This window comes from Chamaea fasciata, unplaced genomic scaffold (genome assembly GCF_029207755.1).
Source record: "Chamaea fasciata isolate MVZ Bird 193981 ecotype frontalis unplaced genomic scaffold, bChaFas1.0.hap1 SCAF_1, whole genome shotgun sequence".
Lineage (NCBI taxonomy): Eukaryota > Metazoa > Chordata > Aves > Passeriformes > Sylviidae > Chamaea > Chamaea fasciata.
In genome coordinates, this window is record NW_027094086.1 from 11,115,771 (window position 1) to 11,130,092 (window position 14,322).

A 14,322-nucleotide genomic window follows, 5' to 3' on the forward strand; every position below is an offset into this window, starting at 1 on the left:
GTATTTTCCCACAAACTCCAGCTCCCAGAATCCTGCGACTAAATAAGAGGGGGGTTCTAAAAAAGAGGGAGGTTTTGGGTTTTGTTGGGGTTTTTTTGTTGTTGTTGGTTTTTTTTAAAAAGAAATTTTCGAGACCTCATGTTCAGGCAGGAAAGACAGAAAATGCAAGGCTCAAAATAAACCCGACATCAGCCAAGATCAGCCCTTCATTTCTTCAGTACATTTTAAGATGTGGGGTTATCAATGTTAGAAAACACCAAAGCAGCTGAGAACAGTCACCTACAAATTAGGGCGTCTCCCCCCAAAAAGCTGCTGGGCTCAATAGCCCAAGTGCACCTATACCAATGCCTGCAGCACAGACAACAAGCAGGAGGAGCTGGAAGCCACTGTGCAGTAGGAAAACTGTGACACAGCTGCCACCATGGTAACATGCTGGGATGACTCACAACTGGAGTGCTGCAATGGATGGCTACAAACTCTTCAGACTGGACAGGCAAGGAAGGAGAGTGATGGGTTTGCCCCGTATGTTAGGGACTGTTTTGACTGTTTAGAGCTAGATGCTGATGATCACAAGGCAGATATCTGTCACAGACCATTTAACCAGAATCAAGAGGCAGATGAAATATTCTATAGGCAGCGAGGAGAAGCCTCACAGTCTCTGGCCCTTGTTCTCATGGAGGACTGCAGCTTGCCAGAGATCTGCTGGAAATACAACATAGGAGGGAGCAAACAGTCCAGGAGGTTCCCAGGGTGTGTGGAAGAGAACTTCCTGACACAGTTGGCAAGGGACCATGATGACCATGAGTATGCACCTCTGGACCTGCTGTTTGTGAACACCAAGGGGCTGGTGTGTGATGCAATGGTTGGACTCTCTCTTGAGAAGAGACATCATGAAATGATTGAATTTTCAGTTGTTGGAGAAATAAGAAGGGGTGCCAGCAGAATTGCGGTTTGCAGTGGATATTACAGAAAAAATCTTCACCACAAGGGTTGTCAAGCACTGCAACACACTGCTCTGAGGACCATCCCGAGAAGAATTTAAAAGATGTGAAGTTGTTGTGGCTCCAGGGGATATCTTTAGTGGTGTACTTGGCAGTGCTGAGTTAATGGCAGGACTTGAAGGTCTTAATGGTCCTTTGTAACTTAAACAATTCTGTGATTAACAACCTGATATATAAAAGGTCAGTCTTGTGATGTTGTTGGAGGAGAAGTGAGGAGAGCAGATTCATGGCTCCCAAGTGCTTTGATCTGGGAATAAAGTAGGACACTTTGGTTCTTATTCCCATGCTGTGTCTTTGCTGGAGGACAGGAGCATTGATCATCTGGCATTATGTATAATGCAGAGCAAATATCTCCCAGTCACTCCCTCAGACATAATGAGGAGAGTAATTCACGCTTCACCTTGCAGACCTTTGAAGGTGTCTAATGTCACTATGACCAAAGGTAGCAATGCAAATTCTTTGTAAAGCAAATGGAGCAAGGTAGGTCCCTAAGCAGAGGAAATAATATGTAAACTGTCTATATAATGTGTATCATACAAGTGACTTACACACACACGTATACACAGTGAGTATATAAGATGTAAAAATTTATCAGCTGGCATTTTCATCACCTGGAACAGTGAGAGACTGTCACTACCTATAGTCCCTTGCACTTGCTTAAGGTGAACTATTTATAGACCAACTTAAATTGATGCTCATGGACCACATTCTGCCTTTGGTTGCTTCAGTGTAAAGTGGAGTAACTGAAACAAATAATATGCATATGCATATGCATATGCATATAAATATAAATATAAATATAAATATATATTTAAAATAATTTAAAATATGACTGATCTATACAATTGTGAGAGCTGTTCCCCACCCACCACATCCAAGGGTCGCAGCTCCAAATGAACCAACAACCATGTCTTGTGTGAGAGCTGCTGGTCATAGAATTTGGATCTGCTGAAGTTTGGAAAAGGAAGAAAAACCTACACAAACACCTACTCCTAAACTTCTAATGAGTCAGTCAAATCTGATGCTGCAGGTTTGAAGATGAAATTTAATTGACCAGTTGAGTCCCAGACCTAGACATTGTAAATGAAGGTAAACAGCAACATATTAAAAATAAAGTTAATTACAGTGATGAGTTTTTAATATGTTGCTGTTTACCTTCATTTACATAGACCAGAGTCCTACAGAAAATTTGGGTTATTTATGCCATTGATTTCATTAGTGTTGCATGGCAAAAATTTAAAAAAAAAAATGGTCTTGAAAGCTTATATGAGAACCTTGAGGACAGAGTGACACTCCATTGAGTCCAGCTTGACAGCGCTGTTTTTACAGTAAGAACCATATTTGTCACAGTTCCAGATCACAGGATATTCTGAGATGGAAGGGACCCACAAGGGTTATCAAGTCCAACTTTTTAGTGACTAGCCCACACAGTGATTTGACTTGCTGCACATTCTTCAAAACAGAAACTTGGGTTAATATTCCTACACAATACTTCCAATTGCAGGTTGCTGTTATGCTTATAAGACTACATTCTGCACTAATTTTGGTATGTCTGCCCTTACATTGTGAAATAACTTATCTCGTGTTTGCTTTCCAGCATTTAAATCAGACCTTAAAAAGGTTGCAAGGTTCAAATAAGAAGGAAAATCAATGGATAGTATTTAGAGTTTATATGAAGCTACAGTGGTTTTCCTGCCTGTGCTTGGTTATACTGTTCTGTTTGATTGTTTCAAAGTTTTTTAGTCAAAGACTTTTTTAGTTTTCTGCTCAGATACCCTGAGTCCACTTGCTCCCTGGGTTATTTGGTGGGAGGAAAGTTCAGGGCTGGAGGCAGAAAATCTTACATATCAAGTAGTACTGGGCAGGTAGAATATATACAGCATGGACTGCTTTAACCTTTAAGATGTCTCTGAGATATGTAGATGTTTAAGTAGAAAGACAGCAAAGAGAGAGATGCAAAGAAAAATAGAAAAGGAGAGGAAAGAGCATCAATATGCCTATGACCTACAGATTTGCCTATGGCAAACACAAACTTCTGCCTTTTCAAGTTCTACCAGATTTGGAAACATTTTCCCACAAGCAAAATTTTCAGTTTTCTCACCCACAAGACCATCACCCTTCCTGCTGTGTCTTGGTGTTTGCCTTCCCTCCTTTCCCATCAAGTGGCACAGCTTTAGCCATTACACAGATATATTCATGACTATTTCCACAGTAGTATGGCACAGATTACCTTTGCAATCAGCACTGAGGGCAAATGGAGGACAAATTTGTACCACATTTATAGTAAAGAATAACAGGAAGCTTGGGATCCTGTTTGATTCAATTCTGCTTTATGGAGACAACAGATACTTAGTAGGATAAATCATCATGCAATTATTTGCGTAATAAAATTATTCATCCTGAGTATTAGAGCCATAATGCAGAAAGCAAGGTTGACATTGGAATGAAAAATATAATCCTTCTTTTTAAACAAGTGAGAAAGTTACTATATATTGTGCAACTCCCTATAAAGACTACTGTTTCTATTACAGTTGCTCACTGAATTTCTGAATCAAGGCATGCATGCAAGTAGAAGGATCTTATTCATGAAATTTAATTGTATTTCTCTCAGAATGTGTTAAGCAAACCATTTGAAATATATATGCTTCAGTCAGTATGTTTCAGCAAAAATAATTCTAGATTCCTCTAAGGAAGTTAAATGATGCATTTTTAGGAAAAGAAAAAACCATCATATGTTTTTTGTTACATAATAATTCTGTCCATGACTTTAATGTTATCCAAAAGAAAATCCAAACATGCAGGATTACATCAGCTTGTGTTTTGAAGTGTCTTCGCACAAAGTATTTGCCTGTATGGATCATTCAGGTCTGGAGTCAACTGGTTCTTAGCTGGGACACACTGTCCATTTCCATGCAGGCCACCAGCCTCTCTTCTCTCCAGACAGGTTCCCTCTGCTGCTGGAGACCCAACTGGTAAATGGGAATCCAGCCATGGAGAGAAATGTGCCTTCCAGCAGCTCAGGGCCAGGAGGGCATTGCACATTGACTATGAAGACACACAAAATTTGTGAGCAGCATCTGTTAAACAAAGATTGATGTCTCAGACAGATAAAGCACAGTGGGGTGGGAAAGGTCAATGCTGGCTGTTGGGCAGACACCAGTGGTTGTACCAATTGCTTGGATTCAGAGTACTTCAAGCTGCAACAAACCTTGGATATCCTGTGTTGGTTAAAGCAGGGTTCAGGTGCTGGATTTCGGTGTCCATCCAGATGTAAGGACTGAAAGGCTGCAGGTTTCTCTCTCTCCTATTTCACTTAGACCAGGTTGCTTCCCCTCCCTCCTTAAAAGCCCATGTGTTCAGGCTTTTACACCTGAGTCAGGTAACAGTTAGACATTCTGTGAGCATCTGTGGGTAAAATAAATGTTGAAGTGATGGTTTTAAGCACTGCATTTTGTAATATCTTTGAATTGAGGTGTAAACAGGGTAAACTGACTAAATAGCATACAAAGCACCTTTCTTACCCTTCTCTAAAACTGGAATTCAAACCTACCTGAAAACAAAGTTCTAAAATGGAGGACTCCAGTCCACTGTGTGTTTATTTTTACATTTTCCTGTATGTGCAAACTCCTAGCAGACCAGAATTCAGAGTCCCTGAATGTAGGGTTCATGCTGTGTATTTGACCTGACTAAAACCTTGGAACCTAAGAAAAGATGATATTTTGAAAAACAGTAAGTATGTGCCTCCTTTTATTGTCAGAAAAATAAAGGTTATGCTGTTGCCCTTACCTTTACATCTCTGTTACTGTGTCAGCTGGATCAAAAGAGAAGCCTTCCCTGATGTCCTATACAGGATTTTTATATGTCTCTACCCAAGATATGTAAATGCTGAGCATCTCTCTTACTAACAGCACCTCATAATCCAACAAAATAATCCCAAAGGGCTGCATTATTACTGGAAAACAAACCAAACAACTCAGACTTTCAGCAGTGCTTTAAATCCTTTATAATGGAAATGACCTCTTTGATTTCCACTACATAGTTGATCCTGCTTTGGGTGGGAGGTGAAGCTAGAGGATCTGCAGAGATCTCTTCCAAACTAAATTATTTTAAGAGTCCAAAAAGCTTATCAGGTAATAAAAAGGGTGCTCTCAGAAGGATGCTGTCACCCTTTTGAACACACCACACACACCTGAGCTGTCTTTTGGTGCCTATTTTCCTTCCTCCCCGTGCAGCTGGAGTCAAGATCAGATACAGCCACAACTCCTCCTCTGGCAAGTGCTAGCTGTAACAACACTTCCAGAGCAATCATTAGGCCACAGCCCAGTACCACACAGTACAAAGGCAGTTTTAAGATTCCTCTGTGCACATTTCAAGTTCATACCCTTCTTCTAATGTTCTTCACAGATAGCAACAAATTCTCTAGCTCGTTCTGTTATCGGGTCTGGAGAGTCTAAATTCTTCTGATTAGACGTAAGGATCATTTCATCTCCCAAGCATTTCTGCCTTACTGACTCCCCTCCCTTCCCAACGAATCAAAATCCCTTTAACTCTCTGTCAATTGCATTGGCAGTGTGGGTGCAGGGGTTTTGTTGCCATGTGAAGATAAAAATAACTCCCACCCACTCTTATCTTTCCTAAGGTAAATCATGCATGTGTAATAGCAAGATATGTGATTACTGTCCCCTGATTTTTACTAGGAATGAGCAGCCAAATTATTAGAGGTCTTACATATGAGTACATGAAGCAACCTCTTTAGTTTTGTACTGGCTCCAACTTTATCAGGTAAATTCCATTCTTGCAAGTGAAAAAACACAGAGTCAGAAATGGCATCGATAAGTATTAATTCCACAGATTTCTGGCCATTTTGGGGGTTTTTTTGGTTGCATAAAATAAAATTTAAATGAAAAAACAGCTTCCCTTCAAATCTTTTGATTTCAGCACAGTTAACAAGGCCTCATTTTTCCACCAAAATATAGCAAGATAAACCTACAATCAAAATTATGTCTTCTTGACTTTCCATTTCTTATGGTCTCTTTTCTTCTTTTTTTTTTTTTTTACACTGAGAGACAAAATTTTAAAAAACACTTATCTTTCTACATCATTCTGATTTTTGTTTCTTCTCCTTTTGAAGTGTGCAATTGAGTTTGCCAAGCTGCAATGAATGCAGTTTAATTGGAGGGATCAGAAACAATATGGAAAATTGAAAATTTTAAGAATCTCAGGGTCTGTGGGAACCTCCCTCAGAGTTTTGAACTCATGGAATTTTTCAGGGATTGAGAAATAAACAGGATTTGAACATGAGTAGCTAAACTTAAAATAACCACCTTGCAGTTAAAGCTGAAGAAAACCAAGAATTCTTTTCCAAAAGCAAGAACAATTACACTGATTTCTAAGGGTATTAGAGATGATCCTTTCACAAGACTCAAAGTCTGGATCAGAGTTTATTCAAGCTGGGGGAGTTTAGATTTATAACTGAGAAAGACCAGGTGTGTTCATTTCTTCCCAGTAGCTGTTACAGTGCTGTGTTTTGGATTTGCAATAATAGTGTTGATAACACACCAATGTTTTGGGTTTTTACTAAGGTATGCTTGTCCTAAGTGAAGGACAATTTTTCCTTGTCTCCTGCTCTGCTGGCGAGGAGACACATGAAAGAAACTGGGAGGGAGCACAGCTGGGACAGGTGACCCAAAGTGACCACACCATAGAATGCCATGCCCACTACATGAACTCGGGGAAGTTACCCAGGGGCCAGACTGGGTTTGGGGATGGGGACCTGGCATCAGTCAGTGGGTGGTGAGAAATTGCATTGTGCATAACTTTGTTTCCTTTTTATTATAACCATTACTTATCATTGTTATTATTGCATTGCACTGTATTTTCAATTATTAATCTGTTTTCATCTCAACATGAAAGTTTTACTACAGTTCTCCTCCCCATTCTACCAGGATGGGGGGAAAGAGGGAAGGGTTGAGTGAGAGGCTGTGTGGTGTTTCATCTCCATCTGGGCTTAAAACCACAACAGATTCAAGGTAAACTGGACCTTCAGATTTTCCCTTCAACTCTTTCCCAACCACTAATTAACTTCCCTTTTTAGGTGAAGCAGCATTTGTGGAGGTTAGTTGCTCTTAATTAAAGCTACATACCAAGTGCTAGAAATTCCTAAGTTTAGAAAAAACAGACTAGAGTCTTCCACACTAATGTTTCTTTTTAGATTTGGGGTCTTAACACCACAAACATAAAAACAAGTGATTGAAACAGCTCCAAACTTCTTCCATGTGTGGACAAAATTAAAAAGTAAAGATATATTTGCTATGGAAAAATCAGCTTGTAGCTCTCGATTTGAAAAGTTAGTGGAGAATTAACATTTTTATATCATACTTTAAAGCACGTTTTGTGCCATGGGGCTGAGGAGGTGGTATGATGATGCCTCTCTCCTCAGTCTCTAGCAGCACTTTGCTTCCAAGAGGCACAGTGCCTTTGGAGCCAGAATAGCACAGCTATCATTGAGAATAAGGCTGCAGAGCACACTTTGTTATGCATTATAAGTACTGGATTGTTTATATTCAGGGAGAACAAAAGGGCTGTGAGTGTGTCTGACACCTGTCTAGAGGTGTAAGTAACTAAGTTAAACTTATTCTCCTTTTTCCAAAAGTTTGCCCATGCAATCATTATATTATTATTATTATTATTATTATTATTATTATTATTATTATTATTATTATTATTATCATCATCATCATCATTATTATTATTACTATTACTATTAATACTAATATTATTAATATTATTAATATCATTAGTAGTATTAGTAGTATTAGTATTATTACTGTTGCTGTCGTTCGTTTTCCTCTGTGGAAACTGAAAAAAGCCCTCTTTGCAATCTCAAATGTACCTATATATTTTTGTTCCCATTTACTTTTTCACCTCCTCCCACCTTTTTTAGCACATCCATAATTTTGGGGATGTTTGGAACTTTGACATCGCTCCTGCACCAAGCTATCCTTTTTCTGCCCTCTCCCCATGCAGCCCTCTCAGTTCACTTGTGTGATTCCACAAGTGGAAGGTTCTCCATAACAAATGTTAGCCAACACCATCTGTATCGGAGGCTGCTCCAGTGCAGATGCAGGACTTATCTCCAGTGGTGAGCTGAGCCTTTGCCTCCCTGCCCACAGTCCTTCAGTTGTGGAATTTGGGCAGAAACACCGGGGCAGGCTCTGTGGATGTCAGCTGCTTCCTTCCTTAGCTGTCACACTGAGAGCAACCCTCAAGCAGGCAGTTTCCTGTTAAATACAGTGAACATTTTGTATTGGCAAGAGGCTAGGAGCCTGCAGAGATTCAATTTTCATCCTAAGGACACATTTTATCAATTAATGTCTAAGAGCTTTAAGAATTTCTCACTACTGGCAAGGCAATGGCTGAATTTACAGCACTGAAGTAGCCAATATTTCCATCAGTTTCAGCAGAGCTTTGGCTAATAGATGATGCCCAAATAGATCTATCCAGATACACTTGCAGGAGATTTTCTTGGGAGTTTTTGGAATACGTTTAATGCAGATGGAAATAAATGGTACATTAATGAGCAGTCAGAATCAACAGTTGGTTATAAGTAACAATGAACAAACAAAATAGACTTTAAGAATGTGCAATGTCAATCATTTTGACATTAAAGCAAATTTTATGTCAGTCGGTGACACCAGATGATAGCATGATTACAAGGGGAGAGAATTGCACTGCCTATTTCTGTCTGGATAAAAATAAGCATCTTAAATCTCTTATGATTTACCAGTGCAGAGACTGTCTGGCATAAATGTACACATTGTGTCAACTACAATTGAGTTAAAGCAGCTGTAAATGCTGGGAACAAGCTCTATGCTGATCCTCAAAAAAATTTAAAAACTCTCCTGGAACCTTTCTGAACTGGATATAGTTGGTTTTTTGCCCGAGTACTGTGCAATTTTTAACTTTCAACACATCAAAAGATTTGCAATCAAACACAGACGGTAAAAATATGCAGTCATCCTCTGAAGTAAGATGCTTCTATTACACTTCTATCACTGGCATATCAGCCATAAATTCAATGAATTACAGAAAAATGCTAATCTCTTCAGCTATTAAGAATAAACAATCTTTTCATTACAAATTCTTTCCAGTTATCTTGTCCAACTTTTCAGAAGTCATGACAGTGTCACAGAACTCTTCATAATTCTTGAATTTTTCTGATCCACATAAAAACAAGTTACAACATACTTCAGAGAGATACAAATAGAAAAATGACAAAGGAGAATAAGTTACTCCTTTCCTGCATCTCAGGGAATCCCTTTCATTACAGCGTAGCACAGTTTCTCCTCTTGAAACAAAGTTGGGGCTGTGTTCTCACAATCCACAGATCTCTATTGATCTACAAATGGCTAAGGAGTCACAAAACAGAGTATGTGAAATTGGTCAGGAAATCACAAAAACTCAAACACCTAGAAATAATTCATTCAGAAATAAGAAACAAAATCAAAATGTTTGGAATGGTATTTCTTCAATTTTCTGAAAAATTGTCTCATTTTATAGTAAGCTTGTGAGCATTCAGCTTCTTGTAGTTTAATCATTTGCGGCAAAAGTGAACCTCCAGACATACCAACATAAATTATATTTACAGCATTATTCAGTGCTCAGACACTGTGGATGTATTATGGCAGAAGGAGTCAGCTAGATACATTTCAGATATACAGTAAAATCCCACAATTTTTAATTTAAGGCAGTTTATTTACAAGACAACTAAATGAATACACACTCTACCTTGTCAGATTTTCTTTTACAAGGGGACCCTCTTCAACAGAAACCTTCTGACTGATAACAATTCAGAAAACTTCCCAGAGAATATAATAATATGAAGTCTTCTTGTACTTGGACTACACTACTCAAATGTTCAGCCAGAATTAGTGTTTCTCACCCTTCCACTAATGCAAAAGAAAGGTCAGTGTCTCCATCATTAGTTTATGCAGCAGAACCTGATAACTCTGCCATCCTCATCCAGTAACATGGAGAAGATCCTGGTTAACCCCAGGACAAATACTGACAGGGCACAGTATCAGGAGATCCTGGCTTGAGTGCCAGGCTGTTCCCAGTACCAAAAAACTTGCATGAATAGACAAAAATAAACACCTGTGGATCCTTTGTGATTCACAAGTTTTCAGATGTGAATACACCAAACAATCTCCTACACTTGGGAGAGCAGAAAACCCTGTTTCAACACAGTAAGCAAGGCATACGACCAATTAGTGAGCCAATTAGCAAATTTTATATTGCTGGAATATAGAAAAAAAAACCCTTTGGCTGTAGGATCAGCTCAGGAGAGCTGAGATGCTGAGTGATCATGAATTGCATCAGTACTGAGAGTTGGTTTCTATCCAAGATGTTTTTGTCCACCAGGGTTTTATTCAGAGAAGAAATAAAACTGAGATAAGCAGTATTTCATCACTTTGTTTGTCAGCCTTGAGTCCATTACCATAGCAAATTGGAAGATGGAATGTCAAATAACACCAACAATAACTAGTGAAAAATGAGAGTGGAATTGCAAACAAATAATCTATGATTGCTGAAGATTTTTTTTTATGTATAACAATCAGTCACTTAGATATGCCTCATTCCCTCTGTGGCTGTTAGAGGGGCCATAACTGTCAACCCTACACTGGTTTTGCTGCATTCACTCCCAAACCTTATTCCTGGATTAAAGAGGAATTAGAAATGTGTCTGAGGGTAGTGGAAAGACAATAGAGAGCCTTTGGATAGTGGAAGAAGAGCATGTACTGACAGTACAGAGGTCTTTACCAGCCAAAGCCGCAGTGGGGATCTTAAATGATGTTGCAGAATGAGAGAAACTCCACGGTTAAAAACATTCACTGACATGCCTGTGCAAGAATAATGAACTTACCATGAGAAATCACCAATGAAGATTCAGCTGCAAGTACAGATCTCCCTCCAGGTTAGGAGGATGTACTGACCTATAAAATTACAGTATTTTGCCAAGGGCCTTCAGAGTTAAAAAAGTGTGGTCCAGTAAAGCAAATGCAGCAGTAAAATCTCTTAAGTTACAATATAAGAAAGGAACATGAAAAAAAAAAAAAAATAACAGCGCACTTCAAGGCTCCAAGGTCACTAGAACCAGACTGCAATCAGACAAGAAATTAGAGGGACTAATATTAGGTGTAGGACAAAGGGTGAAGGGAGACTTTTGTAAAAGTAACCTCTGCAGTATTACATATTACTCACTCAGAGCAAAGGAGGGAGAGGACAGAATAGGGAATTCACTGAATGACTGAAGAGCTAATATAAAGAAAAAAGAAGGAAGATTTTCCTTCTGTGATGTTAAATGTCATTTTGAGGTACAAAAACCCTATCCAGGTGGGAGAGAATTCATCCAAACACTGATTTTGTTGAAATAATAAACTCCTGAGAAAGAGCTCATGGGAGAACAGAACTACACAAAGGGGAAGAAAAGTGAAAAGCCTGAGGATGTGGCTGAAGAGAAAAACAAACGAGATTACAGTGCTTGCAAATGAAATTAACTAACCCAGAGATTAATTTTGGGATTTGAGAGTACTGATAAAGGAACAAGAACCAAAAAAACCTCATGAACATGGTCATTAAAGGTTTAATGCCCAAATGCAAAAAGTTTAGCAAAATAGAAAACAAAGCCAGGAACACTTACATAAAGAGAAATGGCAACAGAATGTCTGAAACCACAGCTATGAAATCATGAAAGCATGGATATAAAGTAGTAATGGATATTAAATGTTTGGAAGGTTTGTGAATGATTTCTAACACAGTCCTCTGTGGTGGAGGCTGTTCCACTGAGTTGAAGGTGGGCAGCATATCACCACATAATCTGCTGTTCTCTTATTTTTATATTGAGGAGAAGATGGTGTTGTCATATCAACATTTGTAATTAAGACATTTCCTTTATCTTCACAAACCTGAGAAGTTTACATTTCCCTCCAGAATCTTCTCTTCTGGTGACTAATGGATGAACAATCTGCAGTCCATGGGAAATAACTCTTGTTATCAAATAGAGGATAATTCCTCTAGTCTGCTCTCAGATACCATTTTTCACAGTGGAGCATTCCTGTCTCATGGGAGTCATACCAGGCTCCTGGGAGCAGAGAAGTCCTGGGAACCCAGATCAGGGCACTGCTGATAGTTACCCATCTCCTCCCCTGAGTGACCAGGAGGTCATATCCAAAGGGATTTGGAGGAGAAGGGAATAAACCATAAGCCAGGTGTGTTGCCTCAGCTGAAGGTGTCTTGAATATCTCATCCTGGGGAATATGCATGGATCAGACACCACCTGTATTGGCACAATATATCTCATACCTTCAGACACCAGCAGGCATGTGGGCAATGTGGCCATCTTCAACAGAGCATAGACAAGGATGGGCAGCTAAAGTTACCCTGTGGGCTACAAAAGACACCCATGGAGGATTTCTTTTTTCTCTGGCTGAAAGGGTTCAGAATTAAAGGAGAAGGAGGACAGAGAGGGTTGCACAAGCAGCATAATGACAGTTAATGGAGTTTTAATTGACACACTGAGAGTTCACTGGCAGCCACTTTGTTGTGCAGTTGTCGTGAGTTGAACCAATAGCCCTGAAGGATTGATTTTAACTACCAGATGAAGAGGTAAAGTGGATGGTGTTGCAAAGACACGACATCCCTAGATGCACATGTACCCCTCTGGATACAGCATGTAAGGTGTGCTGCCATTGCAGAATAGAAATGTGAATGCCCTGTAATGACTGCTTCCCTGTTCTTGCAGTGCACAGCTGGCTTGCAGCTGGAAAAAGTTCCTTGTAACCCTGTTTGCCCAGGCTGGTCCAGGTTGAAAACAGAGTTTCCTTTAGAGCCCAGTTAGTTTCCTCGGTCTTTGTAGCCATTTCTTTAAGCAATACGGGTGCAGAAAAACAGAGAAGATGCAGCCAAAACTGCAGGATGCTCGTTTCTCTGTCTGACAACCTGGAGCAGAGGAAACATCCCTCAGTTTGTTTTCCAGTAAAGTCTTAGGCAAGTTATTAGATGCTGACTTTTGCACTAAACTTCTCCCTCAATAACCTCAGCTAAGAACCCTGCCAAGAAAAAAAATGCTGTGAGGAAAAAGAGAAAGAAGCACATAGGATTCAGGCTGCATAGGAAGTAGCTAAAATATGTGTGTGTTTACAAGAAGCGATAACTTTTATGTTCACACTGTCTCATGAATGCCTCCAAAAACTCAATTTTCCTGTGGTATCACAGAGTCTGGATATATTTTAGGTTTCCAGAAACAAATTTCTTCTTCAAAGACCTTAAAATAGAAGTATTTTGCACACTGGATTATGAATCAAGCTCAGAGCTGATTGAATGGCAAAATCCACAAATGCAGTTCATGTGCACACATCCCAGAACACAGAACCAAACACTACAAAAAACAGCTACTTCTACTTAATATTTGTGGGTCATTGTACCAAGCTATGACCTCAGTACCAGACCATGATCCTGCACTGTCTTTAATTCCTTACAATGTCTTTAATTCCTTGAAAAAAGAAATCAAGCACAGGAACAGTTCTGTATATAAGCACAAGATGAACTACATAAAAGAAACAACATTTTGTTGGATTAACCCCATCTGAACTAAACTGGTATTAGAAAGCTATTTAAATCTTCACCTTAGAGATATGCAAGAATCTTCATCATGGCTCTTTGCTAAATTGTACCTTGCTGCTGGTTACTCATTGCTTCACCATTGTGGTAAAACCTGCAGAAATATTATGAAATATTCACACATAGCAGTAGTGAAATGCATGGTACCTGATTCAATAATACATGTCAAATTTTCCCCTACCAGTGCCCCACTGATTTACAGTGTTTTCATAGAGACCTTTCACCTCACCCCTTACTCAAGCTTCTAACCCTTTTGGTTTCTTTTCATAAGTGGCAAAGTCTTCTTTTCTCATTGTCAGAATGTGGCATTTAAGCATGCAGAGAAACAATTTGCAGCCTGTCTCGACCATAATTCATCAGTTTGTTGATAGTCTTTTCCACAGCTGATTTAACTCTTAATTGTTTTCATTTCTGTGGAACAGAAAGTTTTAAAACATTAACTATCTGTTTTAGTCCATTGATCTTAGTGCTGATATTTTGCTTGCAAATATAATCAAGCAAAAATCATTTGTACCTAAGCAACCCTATCTTTCAGGTTTGTGATCTATTTCTCAATCTTTCAAAATGATGTTTCAGTTAGAGCTCCCCAAGCTTAGATGATAAAAGAAAGAACTTTTATCTTCTTTCAGCATGAGAACTCAAA